At 42.4% G+C, this 12,477-nt stretch overlaps 6 non-coding genes across 6 annotated transcripts; all 6 read left to right on the plus strand.

Moving 5' to 3' along the window:
- Positions 1–7,793: 7,793 nt before the first annotated feature.
- On the plus strand, positions 7,794–7,867 carry trnat-agu (transfer RNA threonine (anticodon AGU)). The gene has a single exon. It is a non-coding gene; the product is annotated as a tRNA-Thr (tRNA).
- A 755-nt stretch (positions 7,868–8,622) lies between these two features.
- On the plus strand, positions 8,623–8,696 carry trnat-cgu (transfer RNA threonine (anticodon CGU)). The gene has a single exon. It is a non-coding gene; the product is annotated as a tRNA-Thr (tRNA).
- A 1,396-nt stretch (positions 8,697–10,092) lies between these two features.
- trnat-agu (transfer RNA threonine (anticodon AGU)) lies at positions 10,093–10,166 on the plus strand. The gene has a single exon. It is a non-coding gene; the product is annotated as a tRNA-Thr (tRNA).
- Positions 10,167–10,393: 227 nt separating this feature from the next.
- trnat-cgu (transfer RNA threonine (anticodon CGU)) lies at positions 10,394–10,467 on the plus strand. Its single transcript has one exon. It is a non-coding gene; the product is annotated as a tRNA-Thr (tRNA).
- Positions 10,468–11,901: 1,434 nt separating this feature from the next.
- On the plus strand, positions 11,902–11,975 carry trnat-agu (transfer RNA threonine (anticodon AGU)). Its single transcript has one exon. It is a non-coding gene; the product is annotated as a tRNA-Thr (tRNA).
- Positions 11,976–12,202: 227 nt separating this feature from the next.
- trnat-cgu (transfer RNA threonine (anticodon CGU)) lies at positions 12,203–12,276 on the plus strand. The gene has a single exon. It is a non-coding gene; the product is annotated as a tRNA-Thr (tRNA).
- Positions 12,277–12,477: the final 201 nt, after the last annotated feature.

The following is a 12,477-nucleotide window of genomic DNA, read 5'->3' on the forward strand; positions in this document are numbered from 1 at the left end:
CTGAGCGAGTGTTTTCTGCCGCCGGATTACTTTCCCGGGCACACCGAATGAGCCTAAAGCCTGATACTTTGTCCAAGCTAATGTTTCTAAAAGTAAATTCAACAGTTCTGACCTAAACACTAAAAGACGTTAAAAAAAACGCAGTTCCTCGCAGCCTAGTGTATTGTAATTTTAGAAAGTGTTTTATTTTGATTAATGCATTTTATATAGGCTATTCCAAATGTTCTTTACGTAAATGTTATATTGTGTGTGCCTTTGCTGATGGTACAATGTATATTTTCTGAAGTTCTACGCACATTCACACTCGTAGGTGTGCGTTTGTTATTAATGTGTATTATTTTGAATATTCTGTTGCACAACAGCTACGAAGTTCCTCGCAGCCTATTGTGTATTTTAATTTTAGAAAGTGTTTTTCTTTCATTAATGCCTGTAAATAGGCTAAACGTTCTTTAAGTAAATTTTATATTGTGTGAGCCTTTCATATGCTGATAGTCCAATGTATATTTTGTGAAGTTCTACGAACATTGTGCACTCGTAGGTGTGCGTTTGTAATGTGTCTTATTTTGAATGCTCTTTTGCACAACAGCAATTCTTACTGAAATAAAAAAAACAAATACTGTTCAGTTTTTGCATTTTTTGATAGGTTTGCCAAGGATCTTAATACATTTAAATTAATTAATTTAATTTAATCACTTTTATTTCATACATTTAAATGGATAAAAACGAATTAAGCTGTAGAATGTCATTCTGAAACATAACTGCGATTTATCAGCTAATACTTTAATTTAATGCAAATGCATTTTATCCAAGAATGTCAGTACAGAAAACAATTAGGCTTACTAAATATTTTTTTTATGTCGGAGCGGGATCTGAGCGAAAATTGGTTTATTTGCGAGCGTGAGCGGAAAGTTAACGGAGCGCTTGCTTGGACGGCGAGCGACTGAGTGGAGCGCTTGAACAGTAGAGCGGAATATTTAGCGGAGCGTCACACCGCTCAGCTTCGCTCACATGCTCTGGTAGAGACCCATTCATTTCACTGAATGTGGCCAACTGCTCAACATCACCACTTTAGTGAAACATTTTGTGAATTTATGTTTATATAAACATTAGAAAGGACATTAAAAATAAATATTATTTCAAATAGTAGAATATTTTGTAGTTTTTGATTCATTTTGAAATGTCTGTTTTTACAAAATGCCACAGACATTTGACTGAATGTAAGGGTTTGGGTCTGCGTGTGTGTGTCTGTGTGTGTCTGTGACTTTGTCTTTCTTTCTGTGTGTGTCTGTGTCTTTATGTGCGTGTAAGTTTTACTGTGTATTTGTGTGTGAGTCTGTGTTTGTGCGCACGTGTGTGTGTGTGTGTGTGTGTGTGTGTGTGTGTGTGCGTGTGCGTGCGTGTGTGTGTTTGCGCGCACACACCTGTGTGAGCATTTTACATCTTTGTTTTGCATCTGTGGCTTTTTTTTGCCAACTTCTGTAAAAAATGCTCTCTGCGGCAGTCATACCTTTGTGTGTCTGTTTGTGTGTGTGTGATTGAGCATGTCTTTTCTATATTGCATTTGTGCTCTAGTACCAGGCCTACCGTTCTGTGTTAATATTTTCAGGTTTATTCTGAATGCATTGATTTTTTTTGACAAATAAAAGGGGGAAAATTATTATTTTTTTTTTTTCATTTCCCATTCATTTCAATTGGGGTCATTTTAACCCCAAAGGGCTTCTTTTGGTGAATTTTTTTACACCTGTTTAGAACGACTGAATCAAGCCCAGTTTTTTATATGAATCTTAACAGATAATCTGGAAAAGTCACAAAATCTTATTCCACTGTGATGAAGGAACCCTGTGTTTTTTAACTAAAAAAAGTGGCTTGGGGGGTAAGATTGACCCCAAGGGACTTATTAGGGTAATAGAAAACATCCAGAAAATACAGGAAATGTGTATATAGTATTAAATTTTTTTTTATAAAAATGTAAAGTAATGTGTCAAGCTTTAAGGGTAAACTCCCCTCCCACTTGAGCAATAGTGGTCACACTAAACATCAACGATGCCTAAAGAAGACATTTAGTCCGGAAACTTTATTTTTTAATTATATATATATAACAGCAAGGGGAAATGTGTGAGCAAGTGACTAACATGCATGAGCCTTTAAATCTTTGCCTATGTAGTCCAAATTGTAAAGCATGGTGCTATATCAATACTAAGATCATTTCTTTAATTCCAAAATAATAAACGTACTGATCAAATTTGCATGGATAAATTGTAAGATAAACACAAACAAAGCTAAATACATTTAGTAGATGCATATCTGAAATACTATATGCATTATTTTGTGCAAAGGTTGCACTCCAGTGCAGTAGCAGAGTCAGGAATTTTTTTATAGTGGTGGCTGTTCAGGGACTAGCAGTTTCAAAAGTATTACAGGTGCAAAAAGCAATGATGTATAATGTACAATTAAAAATTATCTGAATGGAAAAGATAATTGTTGTCAATTTTCTAATAAAAATCTGAATACATGTCAATCTATAAATGGATGAACAATATTTTTTTTTTGGGGGGGGGGGGGTAAATAACTAATACTATGTGTGTCGTGTTAATCATGTTTATTGTAATTTAACAGCACTAGGAATATCACATCTAATTTAGTAATCACAAAGCACAAGCATGAATCGTGTGATATCGGGCTTTGATCTCAGCGGTAGCTGATCCACTATGAGATTGCACTTATTTCACTCCCCTCCGACTGCAGGTGCCTGCCTGTTCTTGCCTGGATTCTAGGTAAGGTGAGGCACATCTGAAACAAGCCTATTGATTACCAATGAGAGCCACAAGAGTTTCTCTGCCTGGAAGTTATTGTCTAGACATGATTAAGGTCCTCAGATCCATATCTAAATATTTATTTTTGTCTTTGAATAAAGGAAATTATAGGCAGGTGGCCAGTAGACTGATAGGGATTTTGTCCCCCTGGCACCAGAATAATTATATCTACGAATTCGGCCCACTTGAATCATTATATAACCAAGCTCCCAGTAACCTGTCAGACTTACCACATCCTTATAATCCACCTAGACCAAACTGTATCTCCTCAGTGCCATGCTAGATGTTAAAGCATTGCAGATGGAAAGCCTTTTGGGTTGCCGGTCCTATTTTATGGAATAATCAGTGTTAGTTTGTCAGCTTCATTATCTGCTTTAAAAATCTTCTAAACTTGTTTCTTTTCACTGCCTTTTAATAAAACACAATGTAGTGGTCTTGAACTGTTGCTGTGTTTTATTGTACAGCACTTTGGTCAGCATGAATGCTTTTTAAAATGTGCTATAAAATAAAGACATTCCATATAATGTTTATAGCACAACAAGTTTAAATTTGTGTTGTGTACAGTTAAGAAAAAACAGAGAAAGCCTGCTACTCATTAAGCCAGTTTATGAGCTGACAGGAACCAAACTATATTTTCTAACATTTTCTGTGCCAGCATGAGACCAAGATATAATCATTTCACCCATTTATTACAATTTCATTATAAACCCAGCCGTATTGAAACATCCTAAAAAAGGATGACTAGTGTGTGAAATCTATACAGTACTCTAAACCTCTCTGGTGCTTGTAAGGGTGGAAATGTCCTTAAATGTCGTAATGACTGAAGAAACGTTAACAGCGGGATTGGGTAAAATGGTGATTTCTTGTCAATTACCATTCTTCGGCTGCTTCTACCAATGTTGGAAATATGTGCAGTTATAATAGCAAAACAAGTGGGAGAACATTGCTAGAATATGAATATATTGTATTGCAATAGGCAGTGTTTAAATATGAATAATAAAGCAAAACTAGGTGGCAGATTTATAAGTAAAATGTTTTGTTTTCTGTTTTTTCTCAGCCCTACAGGCTATAGCAACAGAAGCAAAAGGCCTTGGTTGGTTTGAGTCCCAATCAGAGCAGTCCTGTTTGCTAGTTTCAGTAAAGTTGTGATTTTCACGTTCAGCACCACGTTATTTAAATAGCAAATGCATTTGCACCCATTTGTGCGCCCATGGGCCGTGCTGGTCTGAAAACGAGGTGTGTTAAGGCACATTGTTGGTGTGTTGCTATTTTGAGGCAACTAAAACTACACCATAGACCAAGTAAAACCTGGTCTAAAGTCTAAAGTCAATGGCACAATATTTTTTGTTATTTTAAGAAGGTGTTAGTAATATGCACTTATAAACAGCAACAACTCACATCCATTTTTAAATATAAAAAATTAAAGGATTAAAATGTAAAAGGATCACTATTGTGTCTCTTGGACATAAATGAGGACAGATTTTTTAAGCTGCTTCACCTTTAGCCTGGTAAGCTGATTTTTTGCTTTTAAGAAGTGCAGATATTGCATTTATTTTGATATGTTTTTAAATGCTACCCCACAGATGTATTGTACTCTATATAATGACTTTGTACCTCTGGATATGATGAGATGAGAACCTTTATTAAGTATGATTTTTCAAAACACTCACTGCGCTGTCCAGGGGCGTAGCACAAGGTCCCGGGCCCTATGCTGATTTAGCTTTTTTTGAGAAAGACAATTCAACCACACCAGAGAAATTTGCGCTCCACCAGACGTTCCAAAACGTAAACAAAATGTGCGTGCAGATGGACTAAACCATTTGCCGCAATAGCAGGTGAGACCGTGAGACTTCAGATCGTTTTTACTTATACAAAATGTAGTCAGTCCAACAGTTATTTAGCCAATACACTAACTTTACATTTCATCTGACATTTATTATAAAATTTAATTAGGAAATGAAAATATCCAGGTAAAATAAAATATATTCCAGACTTTTCAAGGGCCCCCTCTTCCCTTGGTTTTTTACACGTTAGTAAGTTCTTTATCTCCTTTTTGTTACAAATAAATATTTTAGAGTACTTACTATGAAGGTAATTTAGCGCCTAAAAGATTTGCATGCACAGGTTAAAATTTGTAAGAATGTACTTGACATTGCAAGCGTAAAATAAATTTGCATGTGCAAAAACAGTTCCCTTTCAGTCGGTCACTACGACGTCACGTCGTGACCAACGAATTGGGAACTCGCTCTGAGAGAGGAACCTGCTTCGTACTCTACTAAAACGCCAATGAACTTGGCATTGAGATATTTGCATAATGCTGGCGCCGCCCCGCCAGGTGCGCATATAAGCCGCAGGTGCAAATGTGGAAATTAGCTTTTTCGCTTCGAAAGCCGGCATTATCTGCTACTGAGAAGTACTCTCTGCTCTTCTGGGAACGGTTGCTGAAGTTGATTGACAAGCAGCACTGACACAGCGGACGCTCGCAGTATTCCACTGCTCTGCATATTTTTTGTTTTGAGTTTAGTGTGTGCGTTTCCTTTCCCTGTGCGCATCATCAGCTGAGCACCTAAAGAGTGATTTCCCTAAAGAGTGATACGTGAGAGCTCTGTGTCTTTTTAAAGACAGCCACTCTCTCGTATATTCGGAGATCAGCGTCCTTTTCAGGATAGCTTTTCCTCCGTGCGATCTTGGGTGCGAGAAGTACAGGGATTCCAGTGACGGTCACGAGCGCTATCTTCATGCTTGTGCATCGAGCACTCCGAGGCTGCGTTCGTGGAGAGCTTTTGTTCTCTCTGTGAGAGCATAACCCTCTTGGATTGCGGAGACGACTGTCGTTTCTACGGGAACGACGTCCGCGCCTTTGCAGTGCTGAACGACGCCATGGTGCGGCTGTCAAGTGCTCGCAGGACGCTCTTCGCATCACTACGCTGAGTAGGACAGCAGGAAGGCAGTTCTTGCGCTTTTGTCACCTGTCGCATCTCGCTCGTCATCTCCTCCTTTGGAGTCAGAAGCATCTGAGGTCCCTTCGTGCCATTTACATCCCGGGTTCGCTCAATACAGCGGCAGACGCGCTTTCCCGAGCTGCGCGCCCCGGCGAATGGCGACTCCACCCCCAGACGGTCCAGCTAATTTGGAAGAAGTTCGGTCGTGCACAGATAGATCTATTTGCGTCACCGGACGATACCCACTGTCACCTGTTTTATTCACTAACCGAGGGCAGCCTCGGCATGGATGCGTTGGCACACAGCTGGCCGCGGGGCATGCGAAAATACGCATTCACTCCAGTGAGCTTAATCGCACAGACACTGTGCAAAGTCAGGCAGGACGAGGAGAGCCTTTTACTAGTCGCCCCGTACTGGACGACCAGGAATTGGTTTTCAGAGTTAATGCTCCTCGCGACAGCCCCTCCCTGGCGAATTCCCCGGAGGAAGGCCTTTCTTTCTCAAGGAAGGGGCACATTATGGCACCCGCGCCCCGACCTGTGGGATTTCCATGTATGGTCGTTGAGTGCGCGCAAGGTTTAGGTGATTTATCGCAAGCGGTATCTAACACCATCGACGCGGTACGAGCACCGTCCATAAGACGGGCTTACGTGCTTAAATGAAACCCTTTTCATCACCTGGTGCTCTTCGCAACGCGAGGACCCCAGAGAATGCTTAACATTGTGCTTTTATATATCTTCAACATAGGTTAGATGGTAGGCTGGCACCCTCCACCATTAAAGTTGATATCGCTGCTATTTCTGCTCATCACTCACTTATTAACGGCAGATCAGTTGGCCAGCATGATTTGGTTATTAGATTTTAAGAGGCGCTCGCAGGCTAAACCCCTCGCGCCCTCCACCTATTCCTCCCTGAGACCTGTCCATGGTGCTGAAGCCCTACAGATCCCGCGTTCGAGCCTTTGCAGTCTGCGAGTCTGAAGTTTTTGTCAATGAAAACTCTGATCCTGCTGGCATTGGTCTCCGTGAAGAGAGGCATCAAAAAGATTGAACTTTCCTTTACCTGTCTAAATCAAAAGAAAGCCGTGCAATTTTAGGATGCCCTGGCATAGCTGTTCAAGGACCACGTCTTGTAAGCGAATTGTTCGAATCCCAGCGTTTCCTTCCATTCGGAGGCTCTGCTCTCCGATCTACAGGAAAAGCCAGGAGGTCCGGGCAGAAAATACCACTGACGTGTTCCCGTTTTCAGTAGACCTGAAGCCATGTGTCGTTAAGGTGCACAGTATCAGCTGGTCAAAGGGCCGGTCTTGTCAACAGACTGTTGAATTCCAAGCCGTGCCTTCCTATCAACGACTGTTCTTCGGTCTACTTTAGAGAAAGGAGGTCCACAAGGAGGTTTGACTTTCTTTTCTTTTGGTTTTATTAAAATATAGCCATGGAGTTTCAGGATGCCCTGGCATAGCTGTTCAGTGATCATGTCTTGTAAACAGATTGTTCAAGTCCCAGCGATTCCATCCTTTTAGTTGCCGTTTTCTCCGTTCTACATAAAAGGCAGGAGGTCCAAAAAGAAAACATGACAGTCTTGTTCCCGTTTTCAGTAGATCTGTAGACATGTGACGTTAGGTTGCACAGCATTAGCTGGTGAAAGCTCCTGTCCTTTCATCTGGAGATCCTGAATTCGTATCCTAAAACTGCTTTCCATTTGACAATTGTTCTAATTTGCATATGTAAAGAGCAGAAGGTCAAGATAGTAATTGTAACTCTTGGGCTGAAAAATACAAAAACTAATAATAATTGAAATCTGTCTTTCCCCAGAATTGTGAGCAACACATCAAAGGGTTTGTTGTAGGCTCTGTGGCGCAATGGATAGGGCATTGGACTTCTAGATTGTGAGTTGACGTGATTCAAAGGTTGTGGGTTCGAGTCCCACCAGAGTCGCAGGCTTTTAGCTACCAAGACCCTGCTCAAAGCTTTTCATCTCACATTGTTGTGCCTGTTCATACTGTGACTCACCCTTCCACAATCTGTAGCTGGAGAGTGGCGCCGTGGCTTAGTTGGTTAAAGCGCCTGTCTAGTAAACAGGAGATCCTGGGTTCGAATCCCAGCGGAGCCTTTATCACGTGGCCAAGGGTCTGTTTGTTTGGCTGTTTCTCAGTTGAGATATGGTACATCCTGAAAATTCAGAATTGTCACGGCAGCGGTCCATTTTCAGCCAAAGGCCCGTCCTTTGGGCAAAACTTTCTAGTTTTCACTCTAACGGACCAATCCAATTCATGGACGCCCTGGAGAATAAAGCCTTCACTGATAGGATTTAACTCCGGAAGCACTTCTTTGTGGGGTGCCATGGCTTCGCAACACATCAAAAGGTTTGTTGTAGGCTCTGTGGCGCAATGGATAGCGCATTGTACTTCTAGATTGTGACTTGACGTGATTCAAAGGTTGTGGGTTCGAGTACCACCAGAGTCGCAGGCTTTTAGCTATCAAGACCCTGCTCAAAGCTTTTCATCTCACATTGTTGTGCCTGTTCATACTGTGACTCACCCTTCCACAATCTGCAGCTGGAGAGTGGCGCCGTGGCTTAGTTGGTTAAAGCGCCTGTCCAGTAAACAGGAGATTCTGGGTTCGAATCCCAGCGGAGCCTTTATCACGTGGCCAACTAGGGTCTGTTTGTTTGGCTGTTTCTCAGTTGAGATATGGTACATCCTGAAAATTCAGAGTTGTCACGGCAGCGGTCCATTTTCAGCCAAAGGCCCGTACTTTGGGCAAAACTTTCTAGTTTTCACTCTAACGGACCAATCCAATTCATGGACGCCCTGGAGAATACAGCCTTCACTGATAGGACTTAACTTCGGAAGCACTTCTTTGTGGGGTGCCATGGCTTAGCCGGTCAAAGCGCCTTTCTCGTAAACAGGAGATCCTGGGTTCGAATCTCAGTGGTGCCTTCTAACGATGTTTGCCGTCTTCGGCCTCCACTCAGTGGCTTTCTTGTCACATTTTTGTATCTCTTCACACTGTGACTCATCCTCCCTCAAAACATAGATTTTCAAATCCCAGCAGTGACCTCAGTCTGACGGCAGCTAGGGGCTGTCTTTGTGTCTGTTTATCAGATAAAATACAACCTCCTTATAAGTCATGGTTCTTATGAAAGCTGTCATAACTTTCGAATATTTTTAGAAAACGGACCAATTTGATTTATAAACATCCTTTACCCTAAAGCCTTCACTGATAAGACTTAATTTGTTTAGCATTTCCTGTTAGGGCGCCATGTCTTTTGCCTGGCTTTAGTCTAAAGGGTGTCCATGGCCCAAGCACCTGTCTCGTAAGTAGGAGCTTCCGTGTTCAAATCCCTGTGGTGCCTTCTATCAGTGGTTGTGGTCTTTGGCCTTCATGAAGGGCATCAAAAAGATTTAACTTTCCTTTACCTGTCTAAATCAAAAGAAAGCCAGGCAATTTTAGGATGCCCTGGCATAGCTGTCCAAGGACCACGTCTTGTAAGCGAATTGTTAGAATCCCAGCGTTTCCTTCCATTCGGAGGCTCTGCTCTCCGATCTACAGGAAAAGGCAGGAGGTCCGGGCAGAAAATACGACTGACGTGTTCACGTTTTCAGTAGACCTGAAGCCATGTGTCGTTAGGGTGCACAGTATCAGCTGGTCAAAGGGCCGGTCTTGTCAACAGACTGTTGAATTCCGAGCCGTGCCTTCCTATCAACGACTGTTCTTCGGTCTACTTTAGAGAAAGGAGGTCCACAAGGAGGTTTGACTTTCTTGTACTTGGTTTTATTAAAATATAGCCATGGAGTTTCAGGATGCCCTGGCATAGCTGTTCAGTGATCATGTCTTGTAAACAGATTGTTCAAGTCCCAGCGATTCCATCCTTTTAGTTGCCGTTTTCTCCGTTCTACATAAAAGGCAGGAGGTCCAAAAAGAAAACATGACAGTCTTGTTCCCGTTTTCAGTAGATCTGAAGACATGTGACGTTAGGTTGCACAGCATTAGCTGGTGAAACCTCCTGTCCTTTCATCTGGAGATCCTGAATTCGTATCCTAAAACTGCTTTCCATTTGACAATTGTTCTAATTTGCATATGTAAAGAGCAGAAGGTAAAGATAGTAATTGTAACTCTTGGGCTGAAAAATACAAAAGCTAATAATAATTGAAATCTGTCTTTCCCCAGAATTGTGAGAAACACATCAAAGGGTTTGTTGTAGGCTCTGCGGCGCAATGGATAGCGCATTGGACTTCTAGATTGTGAGTTGACGTGATTCAAAGGTTTTTCATCTCACATTGTTGTGCCTGTTCATACTGTGACTCACCCTTCCACAATCTGCAGCTGGAGAGTGGCGCTGTGGCTTAGTTGGTTAAAGCGCCTGTCTAGTAAACAGGAGATCCTGGGTTCGAATCCCAGCGGAGCCTTTATCACGTGGCCAACTAGGGTCTGTTTGTTTGGCTGTTTCTCAGTTGAGATATGGTACATCCTGAAAATTCAGAGTTGTCATTGCAGCGGTCCATTTTCAGCCAAAGGCCCGTACTTTGGGCAAAACTTTCTAGTTTTCACTCTAACGGACCAATCCAATTCATGGACGCCCTGGAGAATACAGCCTTCACTGATAGGACTTAACTTCGGAAGCACTTCTTTGTGGGGTGCCATGGCTTAGCCGGTCAAAGCGCCTGTCTCGTAAACAGGAGATCCTGGGTTCGAATCCCAGTGGTGCCTTCTAACCATGTTTGCCGTCTTCGGCCTCCACTCAGTGGCTTTCTTGTCACATTTTTGTATCTCTTCACACTGTGACTCATCCTCCCTCAAAACATAGATTTTCAAATCCCAGCAGTGACCTCAGTCTGACGGCAGCTAGGGGCTGTCTTTGTGTCTGTTTATCAGATAAAATACAACCTCCTTATAAGTCATGGTTCTTATGAAAGCTGTCATAACTTTCGGATATTTTTGGAAAACGGACCAATTTGATTTATGAACAACCTTTACCCTAAAGCCTTCACTGATAAGACTTAATTTGTTTAGCATTTCCTGTTAGGGCGCCATGTCTTTTGCCTGGCTTTAGTCTCAAGGGTGTCCATGGCCCAAGCACCTGTCTCGTAAGTAGGAGCTTCCGTGATCAAATCCCTGTGGTGCCTTCTATCAGTGGTTGTGGTCTTTGGCCTTCATGAAGGGCATCAAAAAGATTTAACTTTCCTTTACCTGTCTAAATCAAAAGAAAGCCGTGCAATTTTAGGATGCCCTGGCATAGCTGTCCAAGGACCACGTCTTGTAAGCGAATTGTTCGAATCCCAGCGTTTCCTTCCATTCGGAGGCTCTGCTCTCTGATCTACAGGAAAAGGCAGGAGGTCCGGGCAGAAAATACGACTGACGTGTTCCCGTTTTCAGTAGACCTGAAGCCATGTGTCGTTAGGGTGCACAGTATCAGCTGGTCAAAGGGCCGGTCTTGTCAACAGACTGTTGAATTCCAAGCCGTGCCTTCCTATCAACGACTGTTCTTCGGTCTACTTTAGAGAAAGGAGGTCCACAAGGAGGTTTGACTTTCTTGTACTTGGTTTTATTAAAATATAGCCATGGAGTTTCAGGATGCCCTGGCATAGCTGTTCAGTGATCAAGTCTTGTAAACAGATTGTTCAAGTCCCAGCGATTCCATCCTTTTAGTTGCCGTTTTCTCCGTTCTACATAAAAGGCAGGAGGTCCAAAAAGAAAACATGACAGTCTTGTTCCCGTTTTCAGTAGATCTGAAGACATGTGACGTTAGGTTGCACAGCATTAGCTGGTGAAAGCTCCTGAATTCGTATCCTAAAACTGCTTTCCATTTGACAATTGTGCTAATTTGCATATGTAAAGAGCAGAAGGTCAAGATAGTAATTGTAACTCTTGGGCTGAAAAATACAAAAGCTAATAATAATTGAAATCTGTCTTTCCCCAGAATTGTGAGCAACACATCAAAGGGTTTGTTGTAGGCTCTGTGGGGCAATTTACAGCGCATTGGACTTCTAGATTGTGAGTTGACGTGATTCAAAGGTTGTGGGTTCGAGACCCACCAGAGTCGCAGGCTTTTAGCTACCAAGACCCTGCTCAAAGCTTTTCATCTCACATTGTTGTGCCTGTTCATACTGTGACTCACCCTTCCACAATCTGCAGCTGGAGAGTGGCGCTGTGGCTTAGTTGGTTAAAGCGCCTGTCTAGTAAACAGGAGATCCTGGGTTCGAATCCCAGCGGAGCCTTTATCACGTGGCCAACTAGGGTCTGTTTGTTTGGCTGTTTCTCAGTTGAGATATGGTACATCCTGAAAATTCAGAGTTGTCACGGCAGCGGTCCATTTTCAGCCAAAGGCCCGTACTTTGGGCAAAACTTTCTAATTTTCACTCTAACGGACCAATCCAATTCATGGACGCCCTGGAGAATAAAGCCTTCACTGATAGGACTTAACTCCGGAAGCACTTCTTTGTGGGGTGCCATGGCTTAGCCGGTCAAAGCGCCTGTCTCGTAAACAGGAGATCCTGGGTTCGAATCCCAGTGGTGCCTTCTAACGATGTTTGCTGTCTTCGGCCTCCACTCAGCGGCTTTCTTGTCACATTTTTGTATCTCTTCACACTGTGACTCATCCTCCCTCAAAACATAGATTTTCAAATCCCAGCAGTGACCTCAGTCTGACGGCAGCTAGGGGCTGTCTTTGTGTCTGTTTATCAGATAAAATACAACCTCCTTATAAGTCATGGTTCTTAT

The sequence above is a fragment of the Misgurnus anguillicaudatus genome, chromosome 9 (genome assembly GCF_027580225.2).
Source record: "Misgurnus anguillicaudatus chromosome 9, ASM2758022v2, whole genome shotgun sequence".
Classification (NCBI taxonomy): Eukaryota; Metazoa; Chordata; class Actinopteri; order Cypriniformes; family Cobitidae; genus Misgurnus; species Misgurnus anguillicaudatus.